The sequence below is a fragment of the Cnephaeus nilssonii genome (assembly GCF_951640355.1).
Source record: "Cnephaeus nilssonii genome assembly, chromosome: 13".
Lineage (NCBI taxonomy): Eukaryota > Metazoa > Chordata > Mammalia > Chiroptera > Vespertilionidae > Cnephaeus > Cnephaeus nilssonii.
The window spans coordinates 28,982,725-28,996,935 of record NC_137084.1 but is presented as its reverse complement, the minus strand read 5'-3'; the positions used below and the strand labels follow the sequence as shown (position 1 = coordinate 28,996,935).

The 14,211-nt window shown below is 46.5% G+C and overlaps 1 protein-coding gene across 5 annotated transcripts in view; it reads left to right on the top strand.

Annotated features, from left to right (window-relative positions):
• The window catches only part of NAV2 (neuron navigator 2), a 370,532-nt gene that overhangs the window by 44,873 nt on the left and 311,448 nt on the right, over positions 1 to 14,211 (top strand). The gene's annotated exons all lie outside the window — the stretch shown is intronic.

The following is a 14,211-nucleotide window of genomic DNA, read 5'->3' as shown; positions in this document are numbered from 1 at the left end:
ATTATCTCTGTTTTATAGATGAGGAAACTGTGGCTTAAAGATTTTAAGTAATTTGCCTGGCCGGTATGGCTCAGTGGTTGAGGGTCAATCCATGAACCAAGAGGTCACTGGTTGGATTCCTGGTCAGGGCACATGCCCAGGTTGTGGATACCTACCTCATGGACATGCAGAAGGCAGCCAATCAATGTTTCTATCTCTCTATTCCTCTCCCTTCCTCTCTTTCTCTCAAAATCAATAAAAACATATTTTTTTTAAAAAAGAATTTAAGTATTTTGCTAAAGCTCTAACAGCACATTGGTTGTGAAGGCTATATTCAATCTTCAGAGCTTGCAGACTTACTCTCCAGTCTACACTACCTCTCTCAATGCAATAATAATAATTTAAAAACTTCAGTCTTCGACAAACCTCATATATATATATATATATATTCTCTAATCCTCACAGCAGCCTTTTTATGTAATATTACCACATCCTCTTTATAAAAAAGGAAATTTAGATTATTTGGGCACCTACTATTCTATTTATTGAGTACCTACTATTTATTGAGCATCTACTATTCTATTCAAGGCACTGGGGACACAACAGTGAACAAGATGGGGGAAAGGTGTTTCCTGCTTTCATAGAATTTATATTTTGGTGCCAGGGAGACAGGTGTTGAAATAGGTAAACAAAATAATTTCAAATCATGGTGAGGGCGATGGTGAGGAAATAAACCGAGTGAAGTGACAGGGTGACAGGTGGTCAGGGAAGGCTTCTCTGAGGAGGGGCCCTGGGAGCTGTGATTTGAATGGTGGAAAGGAGGCAGTTGTGTGAAATGCCTGAGGAGGAGCTTTCTCAGGTGGGGAACAGCAGAGGTCTCTGAGGAATAGAGAGGGGCGGGAGGAGCTGGAGCCAGGGCAGCTCAGGCAGTGCGAGGAAGGGTGGGGCAGGGGCAGGGGGGCAGGAGACAGTGGCTGTGGTGAAAAGGGGATGACTGTTGTAAGAGACAGTGTGGGGCAGGGACCATTCTGGCCGAGGCCAATTCCTGGGGTGACTGTGCTGCTGTGTTATTGGCCATGTGTCTAGTGAAGGATGAAGGTGGAGGAAAGCTCAGGCGGGGCAGGGCAGGGCGGGCTGGTGGGCGGCCTCCTTGATGGGTGGGCTCAGGCTTGGAGCCTGTGGAGCCCTCTCCCATTTTGCTGCAGGGAAAGGAGGCAGCAGACCTGGGTGCTTCGGGGCGCCCTCCACACCCACAGGGGCTGGTCATCACAGTCTGATACATCAGGGATTGCCGTGGTAATCACTCTGTGACCAGACCCAGCGGCTGCCAAGGTGGGAACCAAGGCAGAGCGGCCTCATCTGCCCACTTTCCCATGCGCCCAGGAGACCAGCTTTAGTTTATTACCTGCTTGGGGGTTTTGTCAGGACGCCGCCATCTACAGAGCATTGCCGTGAATATTCTAGAGAGCCTAATAAGCTTTTCCCCTCTTGAGAGGAAGAACGGGCTCTTGTGCAATTGGTCAGAATGAAACCATAGAACTCTGAACCTGGAAGATGCCTTAGAGACAAACCTGTTCAGCACTCTCACTGATAAGAGGGAACTAAGCTTGGGTATTATTTTAACTTAGTGTTACGACAATGGTTGGTGAAGGTCTTCCTGGGGAAAAATAAAACAAAAACAAAAACCCACACTTTCCGTGACTTGGTAAGCAGAGTAAATGGATTGCAGAGTCTGGCAGCAGAGCAGAGAGGGGCTTCCAGTGTCGGGGAAGGGGCTGGTTCCCACCTAGGGTACCGACTGGCTGTGTTTTGGGGCAAGTCAATGAACGTGTCTGATTCCTGTTTCCTGCTTTGTAAAATGTAGATAATAATGGATACCTACCTCATGGGGGCAGACTGAATCAAATCGTATCTATAAAATGCTCACCACACAGTGAGTATTTAATAAAGGGTGCCTGCTGCTACCATTTGGGGGGGGGGGTACAGATGCAGAGGCTACAGATGAGCAGTACTGTAGAGTGCAACAGAATGCGCAGTGATGGCAAGATGGTCTACCAGTGTTGCCTTGAGCTCACGCCTCCGTAACATAACATCCCTCAGAGTTGATATTTATTCATCCACTTCCACCACCACCACCCCCCTCCAGGGCAATAAAAAGTCTGTGATCTTCTCACATGTCTCCCTTGCCTGAAAGGTAATATCTAAGAGGAAAACATTCCCTATCTAGTGAGAGTTCCAGTATACGAATTAGAGTGTTTTAGAATAGAGTTTTGTCTGTATTTCATTTCACAAGCAGCCCCAGCACATCTGCCAGTGTGTGAGCCCAGGCACGGCTCCTCTGAGAGACAGGCTGGAGGGAGGTGCCCAGCCTAAGCCAGCTGTGCGAGGGCCCACCCTTTGTCCCACCCCAGGGCCATACAGTAGATTTGTGCTATGACAGCTCATCCTATCCCACCAGCACCACATTATGGCTTCAGCTGAAATCATCATTGGACGGTGCTGTTATTAGTCTCTTCCCTCCTGGCCTGGGGGACGTGCAGGGTCCTAGAAGAGATCAAAGACCCATGCACAGCAGCCATTGACTCACAAGCTCTGAGAACTGATGATCCACTGGTGACTAAGCTTTGACTCGTCTATTTGGTGGGTTCTGCAAGGGCCTGGCCACATCCTGTTTCTTTCCTCTCTCAGAATGCAGTCCTCATGTTCATGTTATGAAAACAGCATCTTTTCAAAATAAAATTAGAGGAGTCAGGGAGAAGAATTGAGAGTCCTTTCCAAGAAGGAATTTAGCTGAGAGAACCAAGTCCTGCCCATTATCCCGGGTTAAAAAGAACCAGTTATGAGCTACAGTGCAGTTGACTTTGGCCCTGAGATCTATAGGGAAAACTAGCGGGAGGAGGAATAGTAACAAATCAGCAGTACAAGCAATGTTTGTTCGTAAGCACTTCCAGGCATTTGTGAAAATAAGTAATCCCATCCCAGGATCCTATTGTGTTTGCTTTGTGCTCCAAGGTGTAGAGTTTGGGAATATGCCAGTGCTTGTGGTTCTTCCGCTTTGGGGAATTAAGGAAAACCCCCTTGGAAGTACTATTTCTTGGAAACCTGTTACTCACCTGAGCCCTGTGTTCAGTTGGAGACTGAGTCTGAAAGGGCTTGTGGAGAGCTGCTCTGTCTGTGTCAAAGCCCAGAGCCAATGCTGGTGTTGCCATTCAGATTTCCCAAGGTGAAGGAAGTCCAGGGGGCATTTGGTCTTTGGGGAGTCATTTATTCATTTATCTTTTTATTGAGCACCTACTATACACCAGGCACTGTTTTAGCGCCTGTGAAGTACTGGTAAGAATAGCAAGGTGTCTGTTGTCATGGAATTTACCTTCTTCTGGGAAGATACTACAGATAAGACACTAGTAAACAAATGCATTCATACATTTATTTCAGAGACTGGCAGGTGCTATGAAGAAAGCAAAGTGGGGTGATGTGTTCGAGAATGGCTTGGGGCGGTGTTAGGTGAGGAGCTTAATGAAGACCGCTCTGAGGAGGCAGCACCAACCACATGAAGAGCAGGGGTGCCTGAGCCGGGCAGTGGGATTGACAACTCAAAGGCTCTGGGTGGGGACAGCCTTGGCTCATTCAATGAACAGCAATGGCTGTGGTCCCCGGAGCCCCTGAGTTAGTGACTCCTTTCAGCTTCATACCTGATGTTCTCTAACCCCAGCTGGATCAGATGGTCATCTCCTGGAGGTGGGGTAGGAAGGGGTGTCTAGAACTGCTTGGGAGACAAGCAGAAAGGACTGATTAGAGGACTAATGCTGCCCTCCTTCTCACCTCCACATCAAGCTCTGTTTGTTATCTTCCTGTTTTCTCTAGGTGAGGTCTACTGAAGAAGCTCTGAACCAGATTTCTCCCACATGACCTGCTCATCTCCGGTCCATTCCTCACACTGAGTTCAGAATAATCTCTTAAAACCTTAAATCTGATCATGTCTCACACAGCTTCTCAGTGCTTTTCCATGATTCCCCATTGCTCTCAGGATAAGGACCCAAATCCCTACAATGACATATGAAGCTGTATCTATGCAGACCCCCTATTTCTTTCCTCGCCTTGTTCCTAGCCATTTGTGTTTTCACTTTCCATGCTCTGGCTACCTAGGCTTTTTTTTTTCCCAGTTCCTCCAATGTTCTGAACTAGTTCTGGCCCCAGGGCCTTTGCACATCCTCAGTGGCTTCCAATCTGTTCTTTCCATGCATCTCAGCTTTGGAAACTTCTACCCAGGTCTCAACACAGCTGTTACTTTACCAGGGATATCTTTCTCATTCTTCAACACTACAGTACTATAAAGGGTTTTTTAGTTCCATGTTCCCAATAGCGCTTCATATTTTGTTTCATACCTCTCAGCACAATTGAGCAGAAATAAGCTAATAAGAGATGACAAGGAAGCACCTGTTAGACTATGTTTGGTCTAAAGAATAAAATGGAGCCCTGGCTGGTTTGGCTCAGTGGTTGGAGCGTCGGCCTGTGGACCGAAGGGTCTTGTGTTTGATTCCCAGTCAAAGGCACACACCTCTGTTGCAGGTTCGATCCCCAGCCTGGGGTAGGGTTTGTGCAGGAGGCAACCAATCATGTCTCTCTGATATCGATGTTTTTCTCTCTCCCCCCTCTTCCCTCCCTTCCACTCTGTCTGAAAATCAATGGAAAAAATATCTTGGGGTGAGGATTAAAGAATAAAATAGAAGTGCTTTGTAATGAGTTTTTTCATTCCTGGAGTTCTCCACTTTTTAGAACAGGTTGGTGAAATAAGGCAGACCTCTGGGGCCTGAGGGGGAGCCACCGTGACGTCTCCTTGCTGCACTGGTCCATGAGCTCCAGAGGGCAGGAACCACGGCTGTCCTGCTTATTACTGTGTCCTCAGCACTTGGGAAGTGTCTGGAGCACAGTAGACACTTGATGTGTATGCGTGGAAGCAATGAATGCTCACAACGACCTTGAGTCTTAAATGTTCCACTTGAATGTGCTACTTGCTTTCAACAAAAAGGGGGGAAAAAACAGGAGACGGTCTGTATTTTCTGTTCCATTTCTATACCCTATAGAGACGGTGATTGATATCTGGAGTTCAAGAGTAAGCAGAGTGAGCAGGAATTCTGGCAGATGAACAACCTGCTTAGGAAGTCTGTTCTTGCCTCGGACTATCAGAACAGGGTTATTTTCTTTGGCTCTAAGGAGTCGAAGACTGTGTGTACTCAGGGAAATGGTATAGACCCGCGGTGTGGAGTCGGGGCCAGGGGTGAGACTCAAATAATAATCAAGTGAAAGAGGGTTGTGTGAAGCCTGGAGGGGGACATTGCCTTTCTCAGCGGCCGAGGAACTGGAACATTCCCCCTTGTGTCAATGTGGAAGTGAATGAATTAAGCTCCGTTTTATGCCGTGCCTGGAAAAATACCAATGCTGTACTCGCATGGTTTCTGAAAGCAAACCCCAAATGCCACTCAGTCTCAGCTCTACGAGAGACTGTTACAGAAAGAAAAAAAAAAAAAGAGTCAACATTCACAGACTATGGGAAATATCACTGGAGTGGAAAAAGATTAGAGCCATGGATTTTTGCTTTTCTGAGGTTATATACCCCTTTGAAAATCCGACAAAAGCAAGGGACCCTTTCCCCCCTCTGTGCCCCTTCTCCATCTGCAAAATGCATATTCATGTAACATTTTCCCACCCATGGGGATCCCTGAAGGGGCATAGCCTCAGGTTAAAAATTCCAGTTAGCGGGTCTGATTGGAAATTGAACAAAAATAAGCTAATAAGAGGTGGCAAGGAAGCACAAGTTAGATAATGTTCGGTCTAAAGAATAAAATAGAAGTGCTTTGTAATTAGGTTTTTCTCATTCCTGAAGTTCTTCACTTTTTAGAACAGGTTTGTTGGCGCAGGATGATCCTGTGCATCAGAGTGAAATAAGGCAGACCTCTGGGGTCCGAGGGGAAGCCACTCTGAGCATCTCCTGGGGTTTAGCCTCCCAGGGTGATCCATCCACTAAAAGGTGAGCACCAGAAGGCCAAGGTTGTACTCTGTCATGTTCACCACTGGTCCCCAGTGTCTAACTCCTGGTTGGCACTTAGCACATGATCAATAAGTACTTATTGACTGACTGAATGAGTCATTCCTAGGTTGCCCCAGTGCATTCTGTCTTCCTCTTCTTAACTTTGTTCTGAATTTATCAGATGACTTAGTTTTGATTTATTTGTTCAAGAAATATTTATTGCATATCCCCCAGCCTCGGGTGCGTCCTAATTGTTCTCTAGGCATAGAGGGATGTGAGACTGCAGAGAGCTCTGGGGCTCATGGCCCCTGGGTGGAGTCTCGGTTCTGCTGGTCGGGAGTGATGAAAACTGTAAAATGGGTGTGAGAATTAAATAAGTTCACGCAGTTAAAGCACTTAGCACACTTGGCACACAGCTATGTGTGGTTTTAATAAATGTCAGTCATTTTTATTATTACCTGGCTCCTCTGCTGGATGGTTTATTGGTTCCTTTGGGTCCTCTTCACTTTCTGATCCCAGAGTTCTGAACCTCAGAAACGAATTATTGCTCTTTATACAGCAGGCAAAATGCAGCCTTTAAAATGTCCCAGAATATGAATCGTGGCTGTATTTAAGGGTTGGAAATATTACTAATCTCCCCCCTTTCTGTTTTTCCATATTTTAATTTTAATTAATAAGCATATATTATTTTCAAATGTAAAAAATACTGTATAAGAAAGAAGGTTGTCATTAAAATGTGTTTATTCAATTTTACAAAATTTAGAGGTGGAAAACAAGAATATTTTATTGTCTCTGGCCTGTAGAATCAGCTCAAGAACTTAATTTGTCCACTATGTTTTCCAAATAAAAATGCCCAAACACAAGCACTAAGAAAGCAGGGGTGTTTTTCTGCATAAACGTGGGTGTGTTGTTCAGTTTAGTAGATGTAGGCTTGAGAACTTGGACTCCTGGCTTTGTGTCCCAGCTCTACCACTATCCAGTCAACCTCTTTCAGCCTCAGTTTTCTCATCGGTAAAATGGAAAAGACCAATGGAGAAATCTTTCCTTATAGATTGTTGTGGGAATGAATATGGAATACTTCACTTGTGAGAGTGAGTCTTCAACGTGTTCTTTTTCTTTTCATATTGCATCGGTGACATCACCATCCTTTACATTACACATGTGTGCATTTTGCATGTATGTGTATAGAAATGTCTTCGCTTTGATGTTTACTGGTAATTAAGGAAACTGATCATAGCCAAACCAGAACTTTGGATTTCTTAAACCATCTCGCCATCTGCTTCCTCTTTGGTCTCCTGCGTTTCCATAAGTGGCATCCATATTCACCCACTTGTTTAAGCAGAAAGCCGTAGGGTCATCCCTCCTTCCTCTCTTTGCTTCACATCCCATAGTCCACTTGACAACTCAGCTGACGTGTCTCAAAGTCAGTCTCTTTTCACCACAGCATGTGCACCATCCCAGATCCAGCCACCATCCTCACTCCTGTGTGAATGTAGTAGCGCCAGCTCACCTCCCGGTGCCACCCTGGACCCTCCATCTATTTCCCCGTGGAGCCAGAGTAATAGAGGACAAGTGTGCCCCAGATCAGGCCACTTCCTTGCTCAGAACTTCCCTCACCCTCCTCGGCTTCCTATAATACTGAGAATAGAACCCAAATGGCTTACTGGCCTTCATTCAGATCTCTCTTCTAGGGGATAAGCAAACTTCTTCTGTAACAGTTTTAGGTTTTGTGGGCCATATAGGAGTCCGTCACCTTCTTCTCCTTCTTTGCTTTTACCTTTGTCTCTGCTTCTATCTCTATCCCTGTTTCCTCCTCCTTCTAACACTTTAAGAATGCAATAACTATTCTTGCTCATGGGCTTACAAAGACAGGCAGGGCTGGAGTTTGCCCATCCTCGCTCTACAAGAGCTGGCCTTGACTTTCTCTCCAGCCCATCTCTCACCCTAACCCCCACCCATCTTGCCCACTCTGCTCTAGCCTCAGTGGCATTCTTGCTGTCCTTGAGCACACTGGCCACCTTCTGCTCAGGGCCTGTGCACTCCTGTCCCTCTGTCCTGACACTGTTCCTTCAGGTCTGCTTCATGGCTCTCCTCCTTTGTTGGAGTCTCTGCTTGCTGGTGCCTCCTTGGAGGAGCCTCTCCCAGCAGTCCCCCTAGAGTGTCCCCTAGTCCTCTCCCAGTGTCCCCTCCCTCCAAGGCACACTCTGCCCTCACCTGGCTGTACTTCTTTCTGTGGTATTGATTATATCTTTGTTTGTTTGTCAGTTCTGCTGCCCTAGAATATAAGCTCCTTGGCGGCAGCCTTTGTCTGTTTGTTAAGCTCTCTCTCTCTCCCCAGCATTCATAAAAGAACCTGGTACTTAGCGGTCATTCAAAAAATATTTGTCGCATAAATTAATGAATGTAAGAACTGTTCTACCCTGTAGTTTTCAACCCCTGCAGTATCACTCATTTGCAACAAGGTGGCCCTCTTTTTAAATGCTCAGCCCTGTTGGCTCTGTCTCATAAAGAGGGATTGGATGAAGGCGCCAAGCTGTGCTCTGGGTGACAGCGAGGACTGTGAGAACCCACTTCCATGTGCTGTCGGGTCTGAAGGGTGAGAACATGGGGGTGGGGAGGAGTGGTGGGAGGAGGGCCAAAGCCAGGCTTTGAAGTGAAGGGAACTGTCCAGCTCTCAGGAAGCTGATGTCACTAGAGCATCCCCGGATGATAAGTGCTCAGCAGAGCCAATGTCTGATGTCTCTTGGGGAGAGAGAAGCATCTCTCAGAGCCAGAGGAAGAACACTGAGATAAAGTATCCTTCCCAGGAACGCAAGCCAAGCCAGCCTGCAAACCAGTTAGTGCAGATATTGAAGGGAGAATGCTTATCAGGCTTAGAGGGGATATGATGGAAAAATCTGGTATTTCTGGAGCCACTGTGACTCCCAGCCCCAGGGACAAATCCCCCAGAATCTGAGTCTTCAGGCCTTTTTGGAATGGCAAGCTAGAGGGGTGCATCCGGAGCAGTCAGGTATACCCTCCTCCCACCCTGTCTTGTTCCAGAAGCATCGGGAAAAATGGACTTGGGTCTGGGTCCTTGCAAGAGAGGCTGAGCCCTTTCTTGGGGCCATTGTAGGAGGCTACTTGGGGGTGGGCTGAAAGGGGGTGGGCTGAAAGGACTCCAGGAGGACTTAACACCATATACCCATGAGTTCTGGCTCCGGGTCGGACAGTGAGCCTTGGATTGGGCAGTGAGCCTAATTGTAAACTGACTCATACACCAGCAGGGACTGGATCAGCCCAGACCCAGGAGCCAGGTCAGGGAGTGAAAGGATAAAGGAATCTCTTCATTGAAGGCCACTTAGGATAGAAACTGATGGGTACACAACAGGGGAGCCTGTACACTTCAGATTGGGGAATAATATGTCCAAGGTCATGAGTCTAGCTCTTGAGTATAGAAAATAAGACAGCTATGTAACAGGAGGGAAAATGCAGTGATAGTATCAATCATACTGTCCTTGGAGCCTCGCCCCAGGAGCCCGAGGCAGGCGATCGGATGATCTGGGATCGGACAGTGGGTCAGCTGTGTGACTTTGGACCCGTCACCTGACCTTTCCTGCTTCCGTGTTTTCACTTGTACAATGCTAGTGGGAAATCTTGACTTTTCCTCTCATTGAGTTATTAGGATCAAATGAGAGAATACAGGAAGTCTTTGCAGCGTTAAAAAGCCTCTAGTCATGTGTAACTTGATCCCTAATCAACTCATATAAAACAGTGATACCGATAGGAACAATAAGCATCCGTGAGCTAGATGCCATGACCAGTGCTTGTATGTGGATCTCACGTGGGCCTCGAAGCAACCTAGCGAGAGAGGCACTCTCATAATCCCCATGAGCAGATGATGTTGTAAGGCCCAAAGAAGTGAAATAACGACCCAGGTCACACAGCCAGCCAGGGTGGCGCAGAATCTGAATTCAAATAGTTTGTCTCCAGAGGACACTCAGACCTCCAGAGCCTCTAGCCCAGATCCCCAGGCGCCCAGCCTTGCCGGCCTCGGCTTTCTCAGGGAAGATAACCACACCTCTGTCCAATGCAAACAGACTCAGCACTCTCTCTCCCTTGCAGACAGGTTGCACAGATGCTGAGGGGCCTTGACTCTGCCTGCTCTTCACCAAGTCCAAGAGCCAACGGTTCCCATGGGGACGATGACTCTCCCCCCCCCCCCCCGAATCCGGGGTAGCAGAGGGAGACCAGGAGTAAGAGCTTCTGCACATTATGGAGAGCAGGCACGTGAGGTGGAACATTTCTCTCCAGGACGGACCGCCCTCGCAGCAGTTGAGTGGGTCTTGGAAAAACATTTCCTTGAGGAAGCAGAGGCAGAGAGGCAGTCTAGAAAGGGCAGGATGTCATTTTCCATCTTTGCATCAGGAAGAAGAGGAATAGCAGTAGCGCTCCCTCCTGGCTGCCAGTCCTTCAGGACAGCACTTGGGCCTGCAGCCCAGGCCTGTTTGCTCGGGTTGGCCTGCATAATTTTACCCCCTCAAGTGGAGTTTGGTGAGTTTGACCAGTAGAAAGGGCTCCTGGGTGCCCCTCTCTGAGGATATCTCAGGAGCTTTTTCAGATGGACCCTGTTGGCAAAAAGACATGAAAACAGGTAGAAGAGGAATTATTGAAAGAACTGTGGCTTTTGCCCTAAACAAGAGAAGCCTGAGGCAGGCTAGTTCACTGAGGCCTCCAGGAAGTGGGGGAAGGAATGGCAAGGGATGGTATAAGGAAACAGAGAACTCATAGAAATGCAGCATAACAGCTGGCAGCTTCCAGAAGGGGAAAGATTGCCTTGGGGACAGTGAGCTGGCCATCAAACAGGCCGGGTGACCCTCTTGACTGGGGCCTTGCTAAGGTGGGGACCTGTGCCTGGAAGGAAGAGACTTGGGGCTCACTAAGGCCTGCATAGCCCTGAGAGTCTGCGGTTATGTGAAGAGGGAGGGTGGGGAATAGGATGGAAGGGGGTGGAAATGGCGCATTGGATTCAATGCAGGCCTGGGCCGTGCTGGCCTCTCCCTACCCCCACACTGGACCTCAGGTCGCCCTCCCTGATCTGTCATGGTCCTAATGCCCTGGGACCACCAGACCTCACTGTTACTCTTTCTTCCCAGAATAACTACCCTCTGTGCCCTGCTGGTTGCTGGATGACTCTAGTAGACAATGCGCCCGATGACTTATGCTGGGGCTGACTGTTACCTTTCTCAGGTAACATGATGTCACAATCCATGTACAAAGCTTTTTCCCCCAGAGCAGTGGTTCTCAGTCTTTAGTTGGCATCAGAATGAGCTGCAGGGCTTATAAAAATGCAGACTAGTGGGACCCACCAGAGTTTCTCATTCAGTAGGTCTGGGGTGATGGCTGAGATTTTGCACATCTAACACGTTCTCAGATATTGGTGATGATGTTGGTCCAAGGACCACGCTTTGAGAAAGAACCACTGCTCTAGATTGGACCTCAGCCCAAGGCTATAGATTCAGACAAATCCATGTTAGAACCCCAGCTGCCCCACTTGTGAGCTGTGTGATGACTGGCAGTGTACCTAGCACCTCTGTGCTTTTGTTACCTGTTCTGTAAAATGGTAATGATACTATTTTAAAAGGGTATTGTGAGAATTAAAGATGATGATATGACGATTTATATAAAGAACTTAGACAGTGCCTGGGACAAGTTAAGTATGCAAATATTCAAACATTAGCAATTTTTATTATCATAGTAAAAGATGGGTATTTCAGACACCCCTGGTCCCCCTCCATAGGGTAGTGGTGTCTGGGCAGAGAAGGGTATGCATTCTCCTCCAGTTGTGCTCCATGTGCGGGGGGCAATCCCATTGTCACTCCTTACCCAGAGGCTCCATGCTGGAAGGATGGGGATCCATCAGCAGTAGGGCCATCCTTATAATCCCAGTCTTCTCTCTGGGGCCAGCCACACATTCTGAGTGACTGGCTTTTGGTGTGACTCTACGGGAGCCTGCCTCATAGGAGCCAGCTTGTGTGTAGGACACACGGAGTGAGGTCATCTTAAGTCTCTTGTCACATTACTGTTGGAGCCCCAGAACCCCTCAGTCTTTTTATGTCCTGTGGTCCCTGGACTGATAGTTATAATGATGGAAGTACAGGCTTAGGTCTCCTGGAGCAGAGTCTCAGAGTTAAGTGAGAAAATGTAGGGGTGACTTCAGATGACCTTGGGCTACTCTGAACATTGCTGAAAAGGGGGATACTCTGTTCCTAGCTGGTTTGGCTCAGTGGATAGAGTGTTGGCCTTCAGACTGAAGGTTCCCAGGTTTGATTCCGGTCAAGGGCATGTACCTTGGTTACAGGCTCCATCCGTGGCCCTGGACAGGCTGCATGTGGAAGGCTACCAATCAATGTGTCTCTCTTACATCAATGTTTCTCTTTCTCTGTCTCTCCCCCTTCCCTTCCAGTCTCTCTAAAAATCAATGGAAAAATATCCTCAGGTGAGGATTAACAACAACAAAACAAAATGAAAGAAAAAAGAAAAGGGGGAATCCTCTGGGAAAATCCATGCCAGATTCTACCTTATGGGAGACACATCCTCAAGCGGGCTCCTTAGAGTAGTAGCCTACAAAATGCTCACCCAAAGGGTTCTGTAGTCAAATAAATTTGGGAAGCAGTACTCTGTTTCCAAGTACTTCTCCAGGATTCTCCCAGGAGTCCTACAGTTCAAACACATGTGTAATGTTGAACACACTAAAATTTGTTTCCCATCAATTAATTTTGGGAAACTAGTTCTAGGAATTTGCAATTGTCCAATTGCCTTCATATATACTATTTCACTTGATTTTCAAAATAATCCTCAGAGATATGGTCATACCCACTTTACAGAAGAGAAGTCTGAGGTACAGAAAGGTTTATGATTTGCCCCAGATCACAGAGCTATTTAAAATATTATCTGTGGCCCTAGCTGGTTTGGCTCAGTGGATAGAGCGTCGGCCTGTGGACTTAAGGGTCCTGGGTTTGATTCTGGTCAAGGGCACATGCCCAGGCTGCAGGATTGATCCCCAGTGGGGGGCATGCAGGAGGCAGCTGATCAATGATTCGCTCTCATCATTGATGTTTCTACTTCTCTCTCCCTCTCTCTTCTTCTCTGAAATCAATAAAAAAATAAAAAATAAATAAATGAATAAATAAAAAATAAAACATTATTATTTCATGATCTGAGAAAGAATTTGGTGCATTTGTTGGAATTTTATTTGTAGTAGCAGCAATTATTAAAATCAAGCAAAAACAAAAATAAGCAACAAAAAAAAACTAAGTGGGAATGGTACCTATTATTTGTCAAAACCCTTTTTATATATAAAAAGTGGAGTGCATTTGTATAATTTATTGATCTTAGTCTCACATTATGATCATGATGGTATCATACACACCCACAGAGAGAGAAAATAAGAGAGAGACAACAGCACAGGTTAAAAATGTTGATTCTGGCCAGACCAGTGAGGCTCAGTGGTTGAGCATCGATCCAAGAACCAAGAGATCACTGGTTTGATTCCTGGTCAGGGCACATGCCCAGGTTGCTCTATCCTTAGGAGAGGGCGTGCAGGAAGCAGCCAACTAATGAAGTTTCTCTCTCATCCATGTTTCTATCCCTCTCCTTTTCTCTCTCTATAAAAATCAATAAAAACATTTTTTTTTAAATTATAGATTCTGTTACTAAACAGAGTTTAAATCCTAGTGATACCACTTACTAGCTCAATGACCTTGGGCAAGTTACTTGATTTTTCTATGCCGGTTCCCCCTCTCCCTTGATAACATATAATTCTCAAACCTATATCATAAGGTTACTATGATGATGAAGTGAGATATTACATGCAGAAGTTTCAGAATGGAGCCTGTAGAGCATAGTAGATTTATGTATGAAAGTATTATTGTTTGTGCTATTATATTTGTTACTACTAATAACAACATATAAAGTCCACTTGTCTTGAGAAACCGAGGAGAGGGTATTTGGATAATATCTAGCTTTGGCCCTCTCATGAAGCAGCTGTGTTTTGGATAGCTCACTTAACTTCTCTGAGCCTCACTGACCTCCTTAGAAAAATGGGAGCATGCCAGCCATCCAGCTTAGCTCATAGACTAGTTTGAAGGATAACTCACCTGGGTAAGTGATGTAGAGTGCTTTGACAAACATAATGCCAGGTCATCATGAGTTCCTGATGTCCA